This window comes from Elephantulus edwardii, unplaced genomic scaffold (genome assembly GCF_000299155.1).
Source record: "Elephantulus edwardii isolate Elephantulus edwardi_28Jun2011 unplaced genomic scaffold, EleEdw1.0 scaffold00024, whole genome shotgun sequence".
Taxonomy (NCBI): Eukaryota; Metazoa; Chordata; class Mammalia; order Macroscelidea; family Macroscelididae; genus Elephantulus; species Elephantulus edwardii.
Window position 1 is genome coordinate 17,496,961 of NW_006399774.1, and position 21,324 is coordinate 17,518,284.

A 21,324-nucleotide genomic window follows, 5' to 3' on the forward strand; every position below is an offset into this window, starting at 1 on the left:
GCTGACTGACCTAGAGCCTGGACCCTGAACCAGCTCTCCAGAGTCTGCTGAACTCATGGAAACCTCTCCCCGACTCCCTCCACAGGCCTAATTTCTGTGACATTTTGTTTTCACACGGGCTAAACCTGAGATTGTCCTCGGTATTTACGAGCGCCTTCACCAAGCGAGCAGAGATGCTGGCTCTTCCGACACGCCGAGCTTCAGGCTTCACCTTTCTTCCACACACACTCAATTAAATTAAAATACAGCACATAAAACGCCCGCCGAGCGAGCCGCAAGGGCACCGCAGAGGTGAAAATAAAATAACTTCCTATAAACCATCCCTATTACGTGCGGGTATATTTAGATTTCATGAAAATAAAAACCGAGGCTAATTGCCAACAGCCAAATGGCAGAGAGCTGGCAGGGAGGAGAGGAGAGCGAGGGGGAGGCCGGTCAGCCCGTTTGTAGCCGTGTTCACGTGAAATCACAAGACAAGCTGCTTTGGGGAAATCTGCTGTCAAGGACCTCTTTAAAGTGCTAAAAAGCAAGGATGCCAGTGTACAGACGAACGCGTGCCTGATGCAAGTCATAGCATTTTCAATTGCTTCCTGTGCAGCCGAAGGGAGCTCTGGTGGTCTCGGGTGAGAAGCTGTACTGCAATTCCAAAGGCACCCAGTTTGAATCCACCAGATGCTCTGCTGGAGAAGGATGGCTCCTCCTTTGTGATGTGCTGGTTCTGAAAATCTGCTGGTGACTGACTGCCTTTGGGAATCTGCTGAGGGCCAGCTATGGGCCGGTGCTGACCCGCGGGCACACAACACAAACAACCTGCATCTGAAAGTTGGACAACAAGTAAGGAAGATGAAAGAGTAACCGATACCTTTGAACTGTGGTCTGCCGAAAGAACAGGCAAATCTGTCCCGGAGGAAGTGAAACCATGGGGCTCCTTGGAAGTGAGGATGGTGACGGGCCACATACGTTCAGCCCTGGTCCTTGGGGAAACACTTCATGCTGGCAAAGGTAGAGGGTCGATGAAAGGGAGCAAGACCCTCAAAAAGAGGGACTCACACACCTCAGAACGTGATGGAGATTGTGGAGCTGGTGCAGGATGGGACAGAGGTCTGCTGTTCACAGGGCTGCTGTGAATCACGAGTGACTCGACAGCCCCTAACAGCACCTCTGCCCTGTGTGGGCCACATGGGGTTCGGACTTCTGGACAGCAGTCAGGTACTGTGGTGACCAAGCCTGGACAGCGTGTTCTTGAAGGTCCTCAGCACCCCAGCCCTGCAGCTCAGTCTCCAAGTGGCTGCAGACTCTCCGAGTCGATGGTCTTCAGAGCAGGACCGTTGCCTGCAGCATTTTTCAGTGGATGGTTTGGGCAGTAGGTCTCCTCATCTTTTTTCCGAGGTGCCTCTGGGTGGAAGTGCATGCCAGCTTGTTGTTGCAGACAACTTCATCAGTCCCATTCGTACCATGCTTGTGGGGTGGGGGGGTTCTTCAGAGTCCATAATGGACTCACTGAGGGGTGCAAATGCTGAAATGCTTGCCTGCTAATGAAAACATTGGTGTTTCAAGTCCCCCATAGACATCTCAGGAGAAAGGTAACAGCCATTGAAAGCCCCATGGCCAGAACGCAGGTCCACCATGAGACACACAGGGTCACCAGGAACAGGAACAGCTCACAAGAACTAGTCTGCAGCATCTGCTAACTAGACGTGCATCTTAGATTTCCTGGTGTAGATTATGAAAACTAATAATACAAGCAGAGGAATGAGTGAAATGAGAGCGTCATTGTTAACATTTAACAAAGCCAGCATATTTTCCAAATCTCTGGCAAGCCTGTTAATAGTTAACATTGTTACTGTAACTGTAACAAAGTGCTCAAGCTAACCAGAGATGTTGAGGATTTGCTGGGTAGAACAGAGTTCAGATCTGGCATTCGGAGGGTTGCTAGGAGTTGTGGTCAGCTTGATGGCACCCAACTACACCAACATAACATGGCAAGAAGAAAAACAGAAGCATATAAAAAAGTTGTCTTTCAAACCAATGTTTTCTGTTTTTCTCTTTCAAATTTTGGCTTGAGCCAACTTCTACTGGAGCATTTTCTGTCATTTCAAAAGTCAGCTTATGCTGTTGGTTGATATTTTGCATCATCAATTCTTGTTCCTGTGGGGAGAGTGCTAGTGGTTCCTCTGAAGGGAGGAGCCTCTGGGGAGGAGGGGCTTGTCTGTTCCATTTGCTGCCTGTCCCCAGCACTGTCCACACCTTGTGGGAGGGACTTGTCTGTTCTGTTTGCTGCTTGTCTGTTCTGTTTGCTGCCTGTCTCCAGTTCTGCCCACAGTTTGTGGGTGGGGCTTGTCCATTCTGTTTGCTGTTTGCCCCAGCACTGCCCACACTTTATGGGAGGGGCTTGTCTGTTCTATTTGCTGCCTGTCCTCAGCACTGCTCACAACTCCTGTGTCTACAATAAAGAAGTTACCCTACATTTCTCATCTCTGCTAGTCCTCCAAGATCTATCCTGTGTCTAAGCATTTTTTATCCTTTTATATTGGTGGTCTTATACCATAATTGTCCTTTGTGACTTATGTCACTCAACCTATTTTGTGCTAGTTTCATTCATGATTTACAGTATTTTACAAATTATTGTGATCTCTTTGTAGTGATGTATAATATTCCACTGTGGGAGTGTGCCACCATTTCTTTAACCATTTTTTCTTGTATGGGTATTGGATGAAGGGCCTTTGGACAACTTTGATTATGTATCTTCATTTGGACCACTTTTTATGAGTTTTCTTTTTCCTCAGCTATAGAATTGAGCCAGTTGTGACACTGAAGTCACCAAGACTATGATCATACAGGGAAATTGCAGGTCCTCTTGGTAACATACAGGGAAGAAGGAATCCTTCTTTTTGGAATTGTCCACAGCAGTCTTGTCCTTTGAGCTATACAGTTTCACTTGAAATGCCATGTGCTTATAACTACACACACACAGAAAAACCTAGACGCACACCCTGCAGTCATGTCTGATTCCTCACTCTCTGCCTACAGAGTGGAACTGCCCAGACAGTTTCTGAGATTGTCTTTATGTAAGCAGACTGCCTTAGGAGAAGGCCCACAGGGTGACCGGTGGATTCAAACCACTGACCTGGTGATTATTGTTGTTTTCAGAGGCAGTAAATCACATGGGAGGAGATTTCCTACCTTTCTTCCACAGAGCAGCTAGTGGATTTGAACCACATACCTTTGGGTTGGCAGGGCAGCTCCTTACCACCAGGCCATCAAAGCTCCTTATAACACCAGCCTTGTTTCAGAGAGTGGATAGCAAAGTCTCAAAATTAACTTTAAATTTTCAAAATCACATATAAGGTATTTTCTTTTGCCTAATATATATATTTTAATATGTAGTACTCAGTTTTGTAATCCATATTATAGCATAAAACTTAGGACATGTGCAAGGATGTGCATGTTTCTATGTCTTTGTTCCTTCCTGGCCCAGTGCGTTAAGCTCTGGACTACTAACCAAAAAGTGGGTTGTTTCAACCCACCAGCCACTGCAGGGGAAAATGATGCTGTCTTTCCTTCCAGAGAGACCCCAGCCTCGCAGACCCTGGAAGCCCAGCCCTGTTCTCCCAGAGAGACCCCAGCCTTACAGACCCTGGACAGTCCTACCCTGTCCTGCAGAGAGACCCCAGCCTCACAGACCCCTGGGCAGGTCCTCCCAGAGAGACCCCAGCTTCTCAGACCCCTGGGAAGCCCAGCCCTGTTCATACCAGAGAGGCCCCAGCCTTACAGCCCGTGGACAGCCTGGCCCTGTCCTACAGACAGCTCTGTGACAGTAGGCTTCCTCTTCCAAAACTGTGATTACTTATTTTTCCAAGAGCTCTGCAATTTGCCATTTCCAGAAGGTTTCAGAATTGAAGTATAATTGTTTTTAAAATACCAAAATTGGTGAGATTATCTGAAGAAGATGATTACATATACTTAAAGAAAGCCCCTTGAGATTGGGTGAAATTGAGGAATTAGAGCAAAAACTTAATTCCCAGGTTAGAAATCTAAGCATTCTTAGGAACCAGAAGCAGGCTGAGGAATTATCTTCGTATGGAGAAGGGATTCCAGCACCCTCCTCAGGAAAGAAAATTTCGTCCTCATCAGGAATACCTGAGCAAGAGAAAAGCTGATCACTTGCAGGCGTGAAGTGTATTAGAAAAGGAAATACAAATACCCACAGCCAGAGACCGTCATCGCTGCCCTGCTGCTACAGTCCCATATTTCCATCTGCATTGATAGGCCCCGTTACAGATGTCTATGATGTTAAAATGAATTTACGGGGCCTTTGTCATCTCTCTTGTCTGCAGAGGCAGCTCTGTGAGCAACGAAGCTCTATTCATGAGGTTTCCCGATGTAATTTACTGCTGGGCAGGAACATAACGTGGCGGGCGTGGCAGCTCTGTGCCTCGGAGGCCACAGATGTTTGCGTGACTTGGGGACAGGGGTATGCCTGCAGCAGGCACTGCACTAATCAGCACCCCCAGACACTAGGAGTTACCCAAATGGCGTGTGATGTGTGGCACTGCTTATTATAATGTCAGCGGTTTGAACGCACCCGCTGCTCTGCAGGAGAGACAGGCAGACTGCCTCCTCCCAGGAGGGTTTGCAGCATCAGAAACCCAGTGGCAGGCTGCAGCACTCAGAACAGACTCCAAGACAGCGGGCGGCCATGGGCTTGACAACTAGATTATGCACAGAACTGCCTGGCCCAAATCGTAGCTGGTGGGAGAACACTGAACTGAGCAGAGCTTTCAGATCGATCCGTCTTCCTACTTTGCAGGAAACCGTGGGAGGGGGAGGCTGCTGGAATAGCAAGTTTCCGGAAATCAGTGCTCTTATATGTGCTTTAAATGATTTGTGAATTTTTTATGACCAAATTTTATATGTTCTATCACCTCTTATGTTTTTGGAAACTTATATACCAAATATAAGGGAATCCCACAGTCTGAAAATAATTCAAAATATTGAGGGAAATGCCTAAAATACATATATGATTCCAGTAACTTCATCTGTTTTCTTGTGCGGATTAAAGTGTTTCTGTTATTTGAACAATGGACACCTAACTGCTGTCTGACAGATTCCGACTCACAGAGTACGGCCTTTCCAAGGCTGTATGTCTTCACAGAAGGGAACTGCCCGTCTTTCTGCTGTGAAGCAGCTGGTGGATTCAAACCAATGACCCTTTGGTTAGCAACCTAGCATGTAACATACTATACATCAGGGCTCCTTCCCTGCAAAGTACTAGGTATACTAAATATACTTGTTGAAAGAAAAGGAAAAAAACTGAGGAAAAGTGAAACATCTCAGGAAATGAAAGAACAGAAAGACCGTGGAGGAGTTTGCACGTGTGTAGAGGCAACATCCTCAGAAGGAAAATCACCTCCTGTGTCTCTCATTAGACCATAGAGACATAGCCTTCTCCCACTGCCTTCAAGGTGGAGCCAAGTCATAGCTGACGACCCACCCCTCCTCCCCACCCTGGGCTGGGTTTCAAAGGCTGTAAATAATTTAATGACCTAATCCAAAGTCTTAGATTAAAACGTTGTTGTTGTTGTTGTTGTTAGATACTGTTAATCATGACCCATAGTGATGTTAGGAACAACAGACCTGATGCTGTTCATTCTTGTACCATCTTCACAGTTTTCAGCACCCTCAAGCCCTCTGCGTCAGTCACTGTCTCAGTATACCTGGTCAAGGGTCATCCTTTCTTTCAGCTACCCCTCCACCTTTCCAAGCATGATGTCCCTTTCCAAGGAATATCAACATGACCAAAGAATACCAGACGAAAGCTTTGTCATCCTTGCCTCCAGGGAACCCTCTGGCTGCACTGCCTCCAGGACATGTGCTTGTCCTTTCTCAAGAACATGGGATATTCAGCTTCTCCAACACCACAGCTCAAATGCCTCAGTTCTTCTCATGTCCTCTTTATTCACTGGCCAGGTCACAGATCCATAGCAAATTATTGTAAAGACTCTGGCTTGAATCAGACACACCTTAGTCTTTAAACTGACATCATTGATCTTTAGAACTACACATAACAACAAAAACAGTGGCAAGAAGCTGTGCTGCAATCCCAAAGGCCCATGGTTCAAGGACATCAGCTGCTCCATGGGAGAAGGATGGGCAGTCTCCTCCCATGCAATTAACTGTCTCTGAAAACCTGCCAGAGGGTCAACTATGGGTCGATTCAGATTCCGACTCTACACGTCTCCTAATCTGACTGCTGGTACCAAAGGTGTTGATTACAGATCTAAGCAACATGAAATAATTGAAAATTGCCATTTTTTTTCTCTATCATGATATTGCCCATTTGCGTAGTGGTGAGGATTCTGTTTTCTTGATGTTGAGATGCAATCCATATTGAAAGCTGCAATCTTTGATCCTCTATAGAAAGTGCTTCAAATCCTCCTACCTTCAACAAGCAAGCAAGGTTGTGCCATCTGCATAGTGCAGATTGTTGATGAGCCTTCCTCCAATGCTGATGCCATGTCTTCTTCATAAAGTCCAACTTCTCTAATGATTTGCTCAGCATACAAATTGGAAAGGTCTGGAGAAAGGGTAAAGCCCTGACCACACCTTTCCTGATTTTAAGTCTTGCCGTGTTCCTTGTTCTGTCAGACAACAGCTTCTTGGTCTAGGCATAGTCTTAATATAAGCATAATTAAGTGTTCTGGGATCCCTATTCTTCTCGCTGTTAGCCATAGTTTGTTATGATCCACACAGCTAAATGCTATTGCAAAGTCAATAAAGCACAAATAGACATTCTTCTTGCATTATCTGCTTTCTGCCAAGATCCATCTGGCATCAGCAATATCTTGGTTGCTACAGTGTCTTCTAAACCCAGCATCAACTTCTGACAGTTTTTTGTCAATGTACTGTTTTTGGATGATCTCCAGCAATATTTTGCTTGCATGTGATATTAATGATATTGTTTGATAATTTACAAATTCAGTTGCATCACCTTCCTTGGGAATGGGAATACACATGGATCTCTTCCAATGAGTTGACCAGCTAGCTATCTTCCAGATTTCCTAGCACAGATTGGTGTGCACATCCAGGACTGTATCTTTTAGCTAAAGCTGTGATACTCCAACACTTCCAAAGCCAACTTAAAGCACTTCCTGAAGAAAATGAAATTCTCTGTCCTCCTTCAATTAGTCCACATTCTCCTCCATGGAATCCAGTTTCTTGGTTTATTTTCCCACCTTTTACATGGCTCCCTTCATTTTTTAATCTTTGTATTTTGTACTGGTTTACTTAAAAAGTTCATAAAGTTTTTATACCTTAAAGTTTTTAAACCATAAAGTTTATTGCCTTTTCTTTACCCATCCCTCCCTCCACCTGTCAAATTATGTGACCCTATAATTAAGCCCCCCCTTTGCATCCTCATACTTGTTCTACAATAATGGTCTTATACAGTATTTGTCTTTATGAGACTGAGTTAGCATAATGCTCTCTGGTACAATGGCAGGCACATAGGCCAATGGAACAGAATTAAGAACCTAGAAATGTACCCATATATCTATGGTAAACTGATATTTGACAAGGAAATAAAATTATCTAATGAGGAAACGACAACCTCTTCAACAAATGATGCTGGAAAAACTAAACTATTACCTGCAGAAAGCTGAAACAGGATCCAGATCTCACACCATATAAAAAAATCAACTCAATGTGGATCAGAGACCTCAGAATAAAGCCCAAAACCGTAAAGTTCATAAGAGACAAACTGGGATCAAGCTTTGAAGGCCTAGTCTATGGTATAAAGACACTGCTAAATACAGCACAATCTGAAGAGGGAAAAAAATTGATGAATGAGACCTTCTCAAGATTAAATCTCTTTGCTCATCAAAAACTTTTCCCAACAAGGTGGAAAGAAAGCCTGCTGTCTTGGAACAAACATTTGGCAATACCATCTCAGACAAAGGTCTCCTAATGAAAGTTTGCAGAATCCCTTTATCTGTTTTACTTGCCAGGAGCTGGTTTTTGCTTTTTTTTTTTTTTTCTCCTTTCATACATAATTCTCTTTTATTTTTCTCCTAAATTTTATCTTCAGGCACATTTTTTTTATCACAAGATGAAAAGCATATTTATTTACATACAAGGCAAAAAGAACTAGTGCAACATCCAATATCATGTCAAATTTTAACATTCTTCTCTTAGTTACATTTAGCAGAATATTTTTTCCTTTTTTGTTGTTATTATTCATTTTGATGAAAATTTACAGAGACTTTGGATTTACATTCATTCATTGTTGCAGTTTTCTCCCTGCCCACCCCTTCTCTCCAGTTCGCTCTTCTTTTTGAAAAGTAAAAGAAAAATTCTTTCATTGTTACACAATGATCATCAAATTTATCTTCTATTAGGAGCCTTTGCTGCCCAGTAACCAAGTATCCAGCTGACCAAAGCTGAATGTTCACCCTCATGAGCCGTTCTGCAGAAGGACAGTGTGGCAGCTGCTTCAGCCAGCTCACAGCCTAGCACCCTGTGGGAAGTCTACCCTAGAGAGCTCTATAGACCCTCTGTGAGTTGAAATCCACTTGAAGCCAGTGAGTCTGAATTTCCAGTTTTAACCTCAATGATCATACCAAGCTCCTAACCCACCTACGAAAGTGCCTTCCATTCCACCTTGTTGATGTTATTCGGTGCTTTCAAGTCAACTATGACTCACAGCGACCCTGTGAAGGACAGCTCAGAGCTTTGCTCTGCCCTGTACCGTCTGTACCATGTTCAAGCTCATTGTCCCAGTTACTGCATCAGTCCATTTCATTGAGGGGCTTCCTCTCTTTCGCTCAGTGATTAACCCCAGTTATTCAGAATAATGTCAGATTTTATTAAATGGTTATCAGCATTTCCTCCTGACTTTTCTGCATCCTTTCCTCTGTCTCCTCCTCACCCCTGTACCCTCACCAGTACACACCACCCAGCACTCCATGGTACTTACCATTGCTCACTGTGGCTCCTATATCCAGTGACTGGAAGGTGGTGCTGACCTTGACTGGAAACACTTAAAGAAGCCTCTCAGAGCCAGGAGTAGTGAGCTGAGGGCTGAGAGTTAGCTGAAGGCTCAATGCATGGATTATATGCCACCATCCTGCTTACAGATAGTTGTAGGGCTCAAACAAGATAAGAACTGTGTATTGCATGTATAACACCCTCCACAAATACAGTGTAAAATGCTTAATGATTGTCTGAAAACCTAGGAGGCTGATGGAGGAATGGTTAAAAGCTGGGCTGATAACTGAAAGGTTGCTGGTTCAAATCCACACAGATGCTCTGTGGGAGAAGCATCTTCTCCCTTATAGATCACAGGCTACAAAGCCCCACAGGACAGTTTACTCTGTCACATGGGATCATTATGAGTAAGAAAAATCAACTGGACATCATTCAGTAAGTTATCCCCTTGCTAACTCTGCGTATTATACACTTTGTGCATGACATATGCTCAAGAAGCACTTGGTTGCTGAATATTTTGTTTTAATTTGACTTTGTTTAAATGTAATACTTGGCTTCAGTCTTGTTTGAAAAGACCCTAAACACAGCTACAGGCAACAAGGTCATCCTCAGACACCTGCCTTACCATTTATTTACAGTTTTGATTAGGTGTCTATGTATTTCAGAAGTTGATAATTTTCCTAAATAAATATGAGTACTGCATTACATTATAATCTTATTCTGTTGTTCTTGTTGTTGTTGTTGTTAAGTGCCATTGAGTTATAGAGGACTCATAGTGACCCTATGAATGAAAGTCTTGAATACAAAACTTTCATCTTTTCTCCAAGTTCATAGAGTTTCTGGAGGCAAGCTTTTTTTGGAAGTGGATGCCACTCTTGTGTCCAAGCCTGTTTTGTTCGGGAGACCCACATAAAGCAGGCCCAAGGGCCCCAGGCCCAAGGGCCCTGATTCCTTTTTAAATACGAGGCCAGATCCAGTCAGCTCACAGCCTGTTGTGAGCAGCAGTCACAGCCTAGTCTCAGCCCCAAACCAGAAAACACACCTCAGCAGAATCCAGCCTGTTCCACTCCTCTTCCCAGCCTGATGGTGAATGAACTTTATGGAAATAAAGAATATTTATTTATTTAGGGTAGAAAATTTTTTTGTTTATTTGTTTCCACACATTTGACTGGCTTTATTCTACTTAATACAAGTCTAATAAATGTATGTTTTATTTTTAAAATGGCTGTTTTAATAGCATTCCTTTGTGCTTATCAATAAATCTAATCAATTGCCTATTGAAGCACAATAATAAACTTTCTACCACAGTAAAATGCTCTCTTGCAAGAAAAAAACAAACAACAACTATGTACACTGTGAATGATTGCTTCAAAAGTGAACAAGAGGAGAAATATACTTTTAATACTCAACAACAACAAAAATGACAACTGGAGTGCTGTTTTCCCTGCGTCACTTCTTCTGTTGGAGTCTTTCGAGCATTCACTTCATCCTCCGGGTCCTGTGGTTAAATTAATTGTATAATAACCCAGTGAAACTTTTGCCTCCACATCTAAGACAATAATTTGGTGTGATGTTAGACACCAGTAAGAGGCATCTGGGGATTTGTTTTCCTTCTGCCCATTTGCATTGTTGTGCAGTACTGTCAAGCTCTCTCTCACTCACAGATATCCTGTGATCAAGAGTAGGAAATTCTGCACGGTCCTGCTCTGTCCTCATGTTCTCTGCTCAGTCCTATACTGGCTTCTCGTTGTCTGTGTGGTACTGTGCTGTCGACACTCTCATTCTCTGTGAGGTACTGTGCTGTCCTTACACTCCCTGCATCAAGCCATTTTGTTGAGTATCTTCCATTTCTTGGCTGACTCTCTACTTTTCTGAGCACGATGACTTTCTGCTAGGACCATCCCCTCTCCACAGCACACATTAACCTTGTGAGATGCAGCAGCAGCATCTTTGATTCTAAGCAGAACTCTGGCTGCCTTTCTTCCAAAATAGATTTGTTTGTACTTTTGGAAATCACAGTATGTCCAGTATTCTTCACCAACACCACACTTCAAAAAGCCCAAGAGTAACTCATTAGTTGAGTTTGAGTCCAAGTGAACTCCAAATATTAATATAATGAGAATTAGGGATACATGATTTTAAATGTTCTCTAGGAGTGGTAAAGAAGAGAGAGGGTGGGAGGGCAGTATCTCTTGTGTCATATCTCTGGGTTGCTTTTGCCCCAGTGGCATTTACAGTGAGTGAACCCTTTAACTGAGGCAGGGAGTTGGTTGTTGTTGTTATTGTACATCATCACGTAGAAACTGACTCCTAGGTAGCCCTCCAGCCGGTTTTCAGAGGCAGTTAATCACGTGGGAGGAGATTGCCCTTCCTTCACCCCCTAGAGCAGCTGGTAGATTCAAACCATGTGCCTTTGAGATTGCAACTCAGCTTCCAAGCAGTAAGCCAGCAATAGAGTCTGGGATAGGCCAAGTAGAGAAGTCCTGGTGATGCAGCTTTGGATGCAGCTGCTAATCAGAAGACTGGCAGTGAACCCACCCAGCAGCTCCATGGGAGACAGACCTGGAGCTCTGCTGCCTGGAGAGATGCTCCCAGAAACACTACAACCTGGGAAACTCTGTGGGAGAAATTCCATGGGACAGTTGTACTTGGTCATGGGATCACTGGGAGTCAGAATTTTCTCGACTACACACAACAGCATGCTAAAGTAAGAGAATGCATACCCAAAACCTATGGCTTCAGAACTAGTACGTTTATTTACTTTTCAGCCAACTAGGTCCCGAAGACATTTGGGTGAGAAGGGGACTCTGTACCGTGAGTTTTAGTGGTCTGGCTGATGATGGCTTTTCTTCTGTTTAACATGTTGTCTCCTGGGGCTTGTCATCTATTGTTGTTGTGTGCTGTCCTCAGAGTTCGCCTATGTGTAACAGAAGGTAATAACACCTACTACTGTCCCATCCTCCCATCTAGAAGTCAGAAAAAGCACGGAGGAGCATGAAGGAGAGGTTTCAACAAACTAGGTTTGAAAGAGGCACATGTCACTTAGTGTCATACCCATGCAGTAAAATGCAGTCACATGGCCACAAGTAATTGCAGAGGATTCTGGGGAATGCAGTCCATTAGTCTCTCATCTACAATCTTATAGTTCCCTCCCAAGGTGTGTAATGGAACACGTGTTTCTTGATCCCATTGTGGAGATTTCTGTTTACTTGATGTTGATTACTTGAGGTGTGATGTATGTTGAAAGCTGTAGTATTTGATCATTTTCATTCAATGTTTCAACTCTTTACTTTCTGAAAGCAAAGCTATGCCATTGACATAACTGGGGTTGTCGATAAATCTTCCCCTAATCCTGGTGCCACTTTCTTTTATGCTCAGCTGCACTACAATCCCAAAGGCCATCAGGTGCTCCACAGGAGAACCATGGACAATCTCCTCCAATTAACTGCCTCTGAAAACTTGCCGGAGGGTCAGCTATGGGCCAGTTCAAACTCTACAGTATACAACAACAATTAACAATCGGCTGAATAGGTATGGGCATGTTGTCAAGAGGTGTCAGAGTTTGGGGGGGAACCGTCATGCTGGGGAAAATAGAGGATCAGAAGAAGAAAGGCCCTCAGTGACACAGACTGATAGGCAGTGTCATGAAAGATGGAGGAAAGACTGAATTTGTCAACAACTTCATCTCGCTTAGATCCAGTCAACACGCTTGGTACCAGCAGTCAGGAAATGTACTGCACTGGGAGGGTCTGCAGTCAGACACCTCTCCAAATTACTAAAGTGTGTCTAATTCAGGCCATGGCCTTTCTGATCACTTGCCGTGCATCTGAGAGCTGGACAATGAATAAGGGATGACAGAAGAAGAATTGATGCCTCTGACCTGGGATGTTGGAGAGGAACACTGAACATGTTAGAGAGGAACATGGATGGCCAAATGAACAAATAAATATGTCTCGGAGAGGGTGCAGCCAGAGTGCTGCTTGGAGGCAAAGATGATAAAGCTTCATCTCACATCCTTTGGCCAAGTTGCTAAGAGAGGCTATTCCTTGGAGAGGGACATCATACATGGAAAGGTGAAGGATTGGCGAAAGAGTGGAAGACCCTCAACCAGATGGATTGACATGGAGACAGCTGCAATGGGTTTGAGTGTGTCAGGAAGTGTGAGGAGGACACAGGACAGGACAGGGTTCACATGTGTTGTTCACAGGGTCACTATGGGTCGTACTTGACTTGACAGAGTCTAACAACAACGAGGTAGAGACTCTGCGTCTGCCACAGTGATGCAATCCAGAGGATGGAGAGGCTTCGATCTGCGGTGCAGAGGGCAGCGGTGAGTCATTGTCCACCTGACAGCACCAATAGCAAGAAGGAAGAGGGGAAGCATTGACCTTTATTTATTTAAACCCCCAAGCTAAAGAGGTCTGATTGATATTTGTTTCTAAAAACAGAAGCAGAACACTCTGGGAATCCCATGATCCATCAGAGCTATCCTAGAGTACAGCGGATTTCCTTCCCATTTGCATTCTCCCTTCCGTGTGCTGTTGGAGGCAGGCTCCTCAGGTCTCCCCACCGAGCGGGCTCCCCTGACAGAGAGGCGCTGGGAGGCTGCCCTGGAGAGCAGGAGGTGCCCAGTAGACAACCTGTACGAGGAAGGGTGGGCCACTATTCCCAAAGCAGAAAATGAGAGCTGCTAGGAAAGCTCCCGAAAACACACTGGAGGGTCGGCTCTGGGTCGCTTCAGACTCAACGGTAAATAACATGGAAGACAGAAAGGTCCTCCCTTTCTCTGCTCTCTTCTGACTTACCATGCTTTGTTTAATTCACGTCATCCTAAAGAAAAATTCTCATTTTAAATCTTGTATTTCCCCCCCCACACGTCCTTTATTGTGCTATTCTAATTTAAATGCAACTACAAGAACATTTGATGCATACGTAACTTCATAGGTAGTTCAGTGTGTGTTCTGTGGTTTGTATATCATTTCCTTCTTGCAAGCCCTGTGGAGACAGTACACAAAGCAATCCGACTTTCTCCCCATTTCTTGGGGCACTCATGTATTACCAACACCACCTTTAACTTACAGGTGAGTAAGGAGGGACAGAAAGGAAATGGAAATGGGGCTTGTCCTAAATGTCCTCCTGTTTTATATTGTCATTTCTGGCTGCCGTGGTCAGCTAGCACATGCTATGGCAGAACAAAGAGCACATGGCGGGTAATCTTGGGTCGCGTGATTCTTAGAACAACATTGCCCTCTTTCTATGTCTGAAGCAGATTTGGATCAAACAGGCATTACGGAATTCTGAAACTCTACAGATTGCCCCTCGGGCAGAGGTAGATGTCAAAGACATGCCTAGAACATCCACGTGGCATGGACCAACCAAAAATCTGTTGTCATGGCATTGTGAATACTAGGCACGTTTGATCAATTCCAGAATGCACACATTTATCAGTCCTTAGTGTTTTCCCTATAATAATTTGATGACAGCCCCTGGTGGTACAGAGGGTTAAGCAGTTAGCTGCTAATTGAGAGGGTGGGAATATGGATTCAATGTATTTCTATGTTGTTTCTCCGTAGGCGAAAGATGGGGCAATCTTCTTCCATAAAGACTTACCCACTCACTCCCTGCCCTCGAGTAGATTCTGACTCCTGGGTTTCCAAGAGTGCAGATTATAATGGGAGAAAATGCCCCTCTTCCTCCCAGAGCGCTGCTGGTGGATTTGAATCGGCAGAGATGAATGGCCTTCCAGGTAGCAGCGCCACACCGTTCAGAGAGGCCAGCAGAGCTCCTTCCGTGAAGATCGTAGCCTAGGAAATCCAACAGCGCACTTCTCTGTCCTGTAGGGTTGGAATCAACTCAAGGACAGCAGGTTTCAGACATGTCTCTAATTCTATCACCTTTTGTCCCTCCTCAGATATGAAGAAATTCTTGAACTGAATATCCAGCAGTCATGTGCGTGCTTGTGTACTGCCACTGTGCGTGCTCACAACCACACACAGTAAAGTTTGCCTGTTTTCTTGATTTCTGTATATGAAATATTGGTTTGTTTGTTTGTTTTTTTTTATTTAAGCCTCCTGTTTAGAGTCAACAAGACCACAGGGAGGGCCTTTGTATGTAAAAGTTGGTTGTCGTTATATTTTAGAGGAACATTCTTCTAAGTAGTACAGCACTCTTCTGTGAATATGCTGTACTGATGTAACCTGGGTCTGCTGGGATACTGGACCTTGTGTCACTGAGATTTCAAATGTTATCACGGTTACGCATGGTGGACAGTGTTTGGTGAAGCTCCCAGTTTAAAACAGGTTTGGAAGTAGGAATGACATCCACTTCCTAAACAGCATGCCTCTGGAAACTCCATAAATTTTGACAACAGAGTTATTTAAAGGCTTCAGGTCTTTTGTTCATAGTCTCTGTGAGTTGTGTTTGACTCGACAGCAATCAACAATAACAATGTATGATATGGCATTCCCATAATACTCTCCAACTTGCCTCTGGTACACAATTATTGAGGTTAATGTCTCTATCTGTGATGCCATGTCATTAATTTTAATTACTGAAGAAAGCATATTCTACAAATACACTTCCATTTATGTGTATATTATTATCCATTTTCAATCACAGTGTTGCTTTGCTTTTCTCTTTTCTACAAACAGTGACTCAGGGAATCTTCTGCATCTTTTTGATCTACACAAGCCAGAGAGATTTTTTAGGGTATGTGCTATCATAAGTTTATCGTTCAAAATCCCCTTCCTAGCCCTTGATTAAGTACTTTGTGCTGGAGTGGTGATTGTGTGAAGGAGATGGGCTTAGAGGGGGATGCAGGCTCCACCCCACTAGAGGTGTATATAAGCCCCTAAGGGCTCAGTGCTGGCACTCTTCGGGGGGTTGCCTGCTTCCCAGCTGCACTGCAGCCCTGACTGCTCACCAGCCCCTGCATCACCAGCCAGCATCGCCTGCGTTTGTGTGAGTCATTCGTCTGATGGGTCTGAGTCTCTGTGAGATCTTCCAGGGACCCACTGAACCTAAGGGGACATGGAGGAGTGAGAGAAATAAAAGAAACGACTGCTGATGTCGAAATTCATGGAGTTACGCAGCAAACGAAACATCTGGAACACCGTTGACTTCCCACTTGTTGTAACTTGTCTGCTGCTACCAGATGAACTGTGAATACAAGGTGGATGCCCGCAGGTGGAAATGCTGGGCTGGAAGTGAGGGGTGTTCTAGCTCCAACTTTTCCACAAACCACCACGCCACTCTCAAGCAGCCCACCCCTGATTAACCCCTAAGAGAGTGTCTGTCCACCGGTGGGCCGAGACAGGGATGTCAGCTTCATCTTTGCTGGACACACGCGCTCTAAATGGGGTCTTTCCCCTTGCATTCACTAGTGAAGGAGGAAATTGAACATCTGACACTGTTGATCAATTTTCTCTCCTATGAATTGCCTCTTGAAATTCTTTGCGCATTTTGTTTGTGGGTTTTGTGTGTTTCCTCTCAATTTGTTGGGGTTTTTTATTTATTCTGAATATTACTTCTGGTTATATGCTTTGCTAGACTTCGGTTTTTCATTCTCAGCCCTATTTACTCAGTCTTTTGCAAAATTAGATTATACTTTTAATATAATCCAATTTCTCAGCTTCTTTTCTGCTGGTTAAGAGTTTTGTACTTAGATTAAGACACCCCTCCCATCTGTGCATTCATAGGAATTTTTTTCCCCCTAAGGGTTAAAATCTTATTTGGAACATTTTGGCATTTAATTCATTTTAAATCTTTTTTTCTCAGAAGTGTTATAACACGGGAATGTGGTTGCCCGGTGTCATTTACGGATGTAGATGAATATCCCGCACCCTCCTCTGCTCTCGGCAGTATTTTCCAATATGAAACCTGTTTCCCACCCCTCCAGTTTTAACCACTGCTCTGTCTCATTGACGGAATTCCAGTTCCTGGTGGACCCCTGAGGATTTCTAACGAGTTATTATCATATAAATCCACCACCTTCTTTTTGTTTGAAATTTTCTGACCTGTTCTTGGCCTTTGGTTTTCTATTTGAATTTGACAATAGGCTTCTTAGGGTCCATGAAAAATGTTGCTGGAGTTTTAGTAGTTGCTTTGGATTTGTAGATTAATTTATGGACAATGGAGATCTTTTAAGAGGTTCCATTTTCCTATTCATAAAGCGATTAGTACATTTCTCGATGAATTTAGGGGGGTTTGTACTTTATTCATGTTTGTAAAATATCTCCGATACAAGTTGTACACAAATGTTAGTTTTAACACCTTTTAAAAAAATACATGGATATATTTTCTGTAATTCCTAGATGTCCTCTAAAATGGAATCTTTTTAATTTGTTCATTTTTACCAAGTTCAGGATCACAGAATGAGCTATTGTATGCCAACTTATATGTTCTATTTTGAATTATTTACTCTACTAAATATTTTTAAAAGACAATAATGTGTAAATGGAAATAGCTTCACTAGATCGACTGTATCACAGTTGAGGTGGATTATAAATGTATTAGCATCACAGAGAGGTTCTAGGTTCATTAATGTTTCTGGGTCGCTCTGGTGACATGGTGCATAAGGAGTTGTGCTTCTGACCCAAAGCTGACCCCTCTCTGGTGCTTCCAACCCGTCAGCCACTCCTCAGAAGAAAGAGGGGCAGTTTCCTCCTGCGAAACCTACAGCCTCGGAAAGCTCACAGAAGGGCGGCTAGGAGCCAGTTCAGAGTCAGCGCCCTGAGATACTACAGCCTCACTGCTGTGTGCAGCGGGGTCAAGAGCCCACCCCGACTGGGATTTGAAAGGTTTTCCGATTTGAACTATAAGTTAATATGTGACACTATTTGAAAATTTAACAATCTACATCATTAGTTGATCAAATCAATCTATTGGCATCATCATGATAGATGATGAAGAGATTGAGATTATTAACAGCTTCAGTTTGCTTGGCTCCACAATCAACACTCTTGATACTAGCAGCCTGGAAATTAAAAGACAAATTGCATTAGGAAAGACTACTGTCAGAGACCTCTCCAAAGTACTGAAGAGCAACAATATCATTCTGGAGACTAAAGTGTGCCTGATCCGGGCCCTGGTCTTGCAATTACTTGCTGTGCATCAGAGAGCTAGACAGTGACTAGGGATGATAGGAGAGTTGATGCCTTTGAGCTGTGGTGTTGGAGAAGAGTATTGAATATATCATTGCTAGGAGAACAAACAAGTTCATCCTGGAGAGGTAAAGGCAGGCTGTTCCTTGAAGACAAGGATTCTGAAGCTTCATCTGACATACTTTGGACATGTTGCAAGGCGGGATCAGTCCTTGGAGAGGGATGTCATTCTTGGGAGGGTAGAGGGCAGTGCATAAGAGGAAGACCCATGATGAATGAGATGGGTTGATTCAGTGACTGGGTTAATGGGGATGGGTGTGTCAGAGACAATAAGATTGGCACAGGATAGAGCAGGGTTTAGGGCTATTGTAGACAGGGTTGCTATGAGTCACAGACAACTTAATGGCACACAGCAACAACACCAACACTATATTTTGGAAGAACATTCTTCTGAGTCATACTGTCTAAGTCTTCTGTCAATTTGCTCTGCTGAGGTAATCTGGGTTTGCTCTGAAGCCGAATCTTGTACCACTGGGGTCTCATATGCCATAATGGCTGCCTATGGTGGTCAGAGTTTGGTGGAGCGCCCAGTTTTACGACAGGTTTGGAAGCAGGAGTGGCATCCACTTCCTAAACCACATGCCTATGGAAACTCTATCAACTTGGAGAAACGATAGTTATAGAAAGGCCTCAGGTCTTTAGTTCATGGAGTCACTATGAGTCTTATGTGACTCGATGGCAATCAACAACAACAACAACTCATTAATATGATAGTCTCCTAGGAAGCTACTAAGAAGGTCTAGTGGCCTAGTGGTTAAAGAGCTATGCTGCCAGCCCAAAGGAAGGCAGTTTGAATCCACTAGCCCACCCACAGGAAAGAGATGAGGAATCCCCTGTGGGGTGTACAATCTCTGAAAACCCACCTGAGGGTGAGCTATTTGTAGCCTCTGCTTCGACAGCAGTGAGTTGTAGGGGTGCATCCTGCTGGTTCAGTGGGTAAGTGATTGGCTGCTAACCAAAAGGTCAGTGGTTCAAATCTGCCTGTCCTCTGTGGAAGAAAGAAGAGTCCATCTCCTCCTGGATAGGCAGTAGTCTGTAGGGACACAGTGGCAGAGGGGAAGGCGGGTACTAACTCCTAGAACATTTCTTTATGTTCCTTTCTGTGAATTGCAGCTCGGAGTAAGAAGTCAGCTGGAAGGGCACCTACCATCCCGAGGCTTGCTTGCACCGGATGGCGGCCTTGGCCTCCCGAAGCATCTCCTTCCTCTGGCCAGCCTCGCTGTCTGGCAGCCCCCAGCTCCATGCAGCGTGTCCACCATGCCCACTGTTGTGGGCACCAGTTCACAGCGACCCTTAGGACAGCACAGAGCAGCCAGCAGCCCTGCAGGGTTCCAAGGCTGTAAGCTTTTCCAGGAGCCGACAGCTTCACCTTTCTTCTGCAGAGCATCTGATGGGTTCAACCTTCCCCGTAGCAATCCAGTGTCTAGTCCGTTGTGCCACCAGACAGCTCATTTCCAGAATAATCATCCAAAATGCATGTTGTTTTGTAGAGCAGGGGTTAAAAATGCAAGGCCTAGTGTGAACTCTGCAGGCCCTGCTCTGCCTCGACCCTAGACCCCTGCATTCGCTCCTCAGGCCTCTGCCTCCACCTTACACCCCTGCATTCGCTCCTTGCGCCTTTGCCTTGACCTTAGACCCCCTGCATTTGTTCCTTGTGCCTCCATGACTTGAATTCACTTCTTGAATTCACCTCTGCCAGCTGCTGTTCAGAGCTGGACTGCGGACCCCGGGTGCGGGAAGAGGCAGCCAGAAGACTGCTGGTCAGGAGGAATGAGCACTGAATGGAAAGAGAGACGTGGAAAGCAGCTCACCACTGCGGAGAAAAACTCCAGGACATGGGAAGAAGTGACAGTGCTAACAATGGTGGCTCACAGTGAAAACGGGAACATGTATTCATGGGCATAAGGACAGCATTTTCCTGGGTCCACAGTCAACACCTGTTGTAGCCCCAGCTAAGAAATCAAAATACCTGTAGCTTTGAACAAATCTGCTACCTAGGGTCGCTTTAAAGGGCTAAAGAGTAACGATATCAATTTAAAGACTAAGGTGTGCCTGAATATGATATTTTCAATTGTTTCATATGCATGTGAGAGTTAGTGAATAAGGAAGACAGAAGAAGAGGCGATGTCTTTGAACTGTGGTGGTGGAGGAGGGTATTGGATGCCCCGTGGACTGCCGAAAGACCATCCAACCTGTCCTGGAGTGAGAAGAGCCAGAGGGCTGCCCGGTGGTAAGGAAGGTGGAACCTCATCTCAAGGCTTTGGGTTTCTTATCAGAGTGGACTAGTCCCTCCAGGTGGAAAGTCAGAGGAGAGGAAAGCCTCGAGGAGATGCACTGATCCAGTGACCGTGACCATGGGCTTGAACATGACAGAACTGTGGATGGGGCAGGAGCAGCAAGGTTTTGACCTGTTACATAGGGTCACTAGGAGTCTTAGGTCAGTGATACTTAAGAATAGTAATATTCATTCCAGCTTAAAGATATTTTACAAAACGAGACACCAATGGATGTAAAAATAATGTAGTAAATAAAGGAATTACATTTAAAAATAAAAAATATTTTCTGAAAAGCAATATGAATGGTTACATGCAAACTAATAATATGTTTTTTAAAATGTATCAGTAAATTTTCCCTTGGGAAGAAAAACTAGTTTAAAATTCATATCTCACTTGTTGGTAGCTCTTTTTGACATGTTTTGATGATTATTAGCAGTACTATTCTTTCCTTTAAAAAAACCGTGGATAGGATTTGAACTCAAAACTGTCTTGTTATTCTATTCTCTTCCCATACTCTCATGTCAGACCTGCTTTATAACATTGGTGCTACTGGTATTATTTGTCCTTTTGTAACGGAGATATTTCACTTAATGTGGATAGATAATGAGTACTGCATTGGAATAGATGAAGGAAAAAACTGTTTAAAAGGAATATATGATTAGGCATTATGTGTACAACAGTAGCCCAGAATTAAGAGCTACATTGCAAAGAGGACTAGGGGGTAGACGGAGGGAGATAAATGTGCAATAATGAATGAGTACTTTAAACCACAACAAAAAAAGTGAACTGGGGAAGAGGGAAGAGGGAGAGAGAAGGTGTAAAAATGTGCAACAATGAATGAATGAAAATTTAACTTTTCTGTAAACTTTTGCTAAAATTACAATTAAAATAAAAACCTTATT

General features: G+C 44.0%; 1 protein-coding gene across 1 annotated transcript in view; it reads left to right on the forward strand.

Annotated features, from left to right (window-relative positions):
- The window catches only part of PACRG (PARK2 co-regulated), an 870,811-nt gene that overhangs the window by 605,115 nt on the left and 244,372 nt on the right, over window positions 1–21,324 (forward strand). The gene's annotated exons all lie outside the window — the stretch shown is intronic.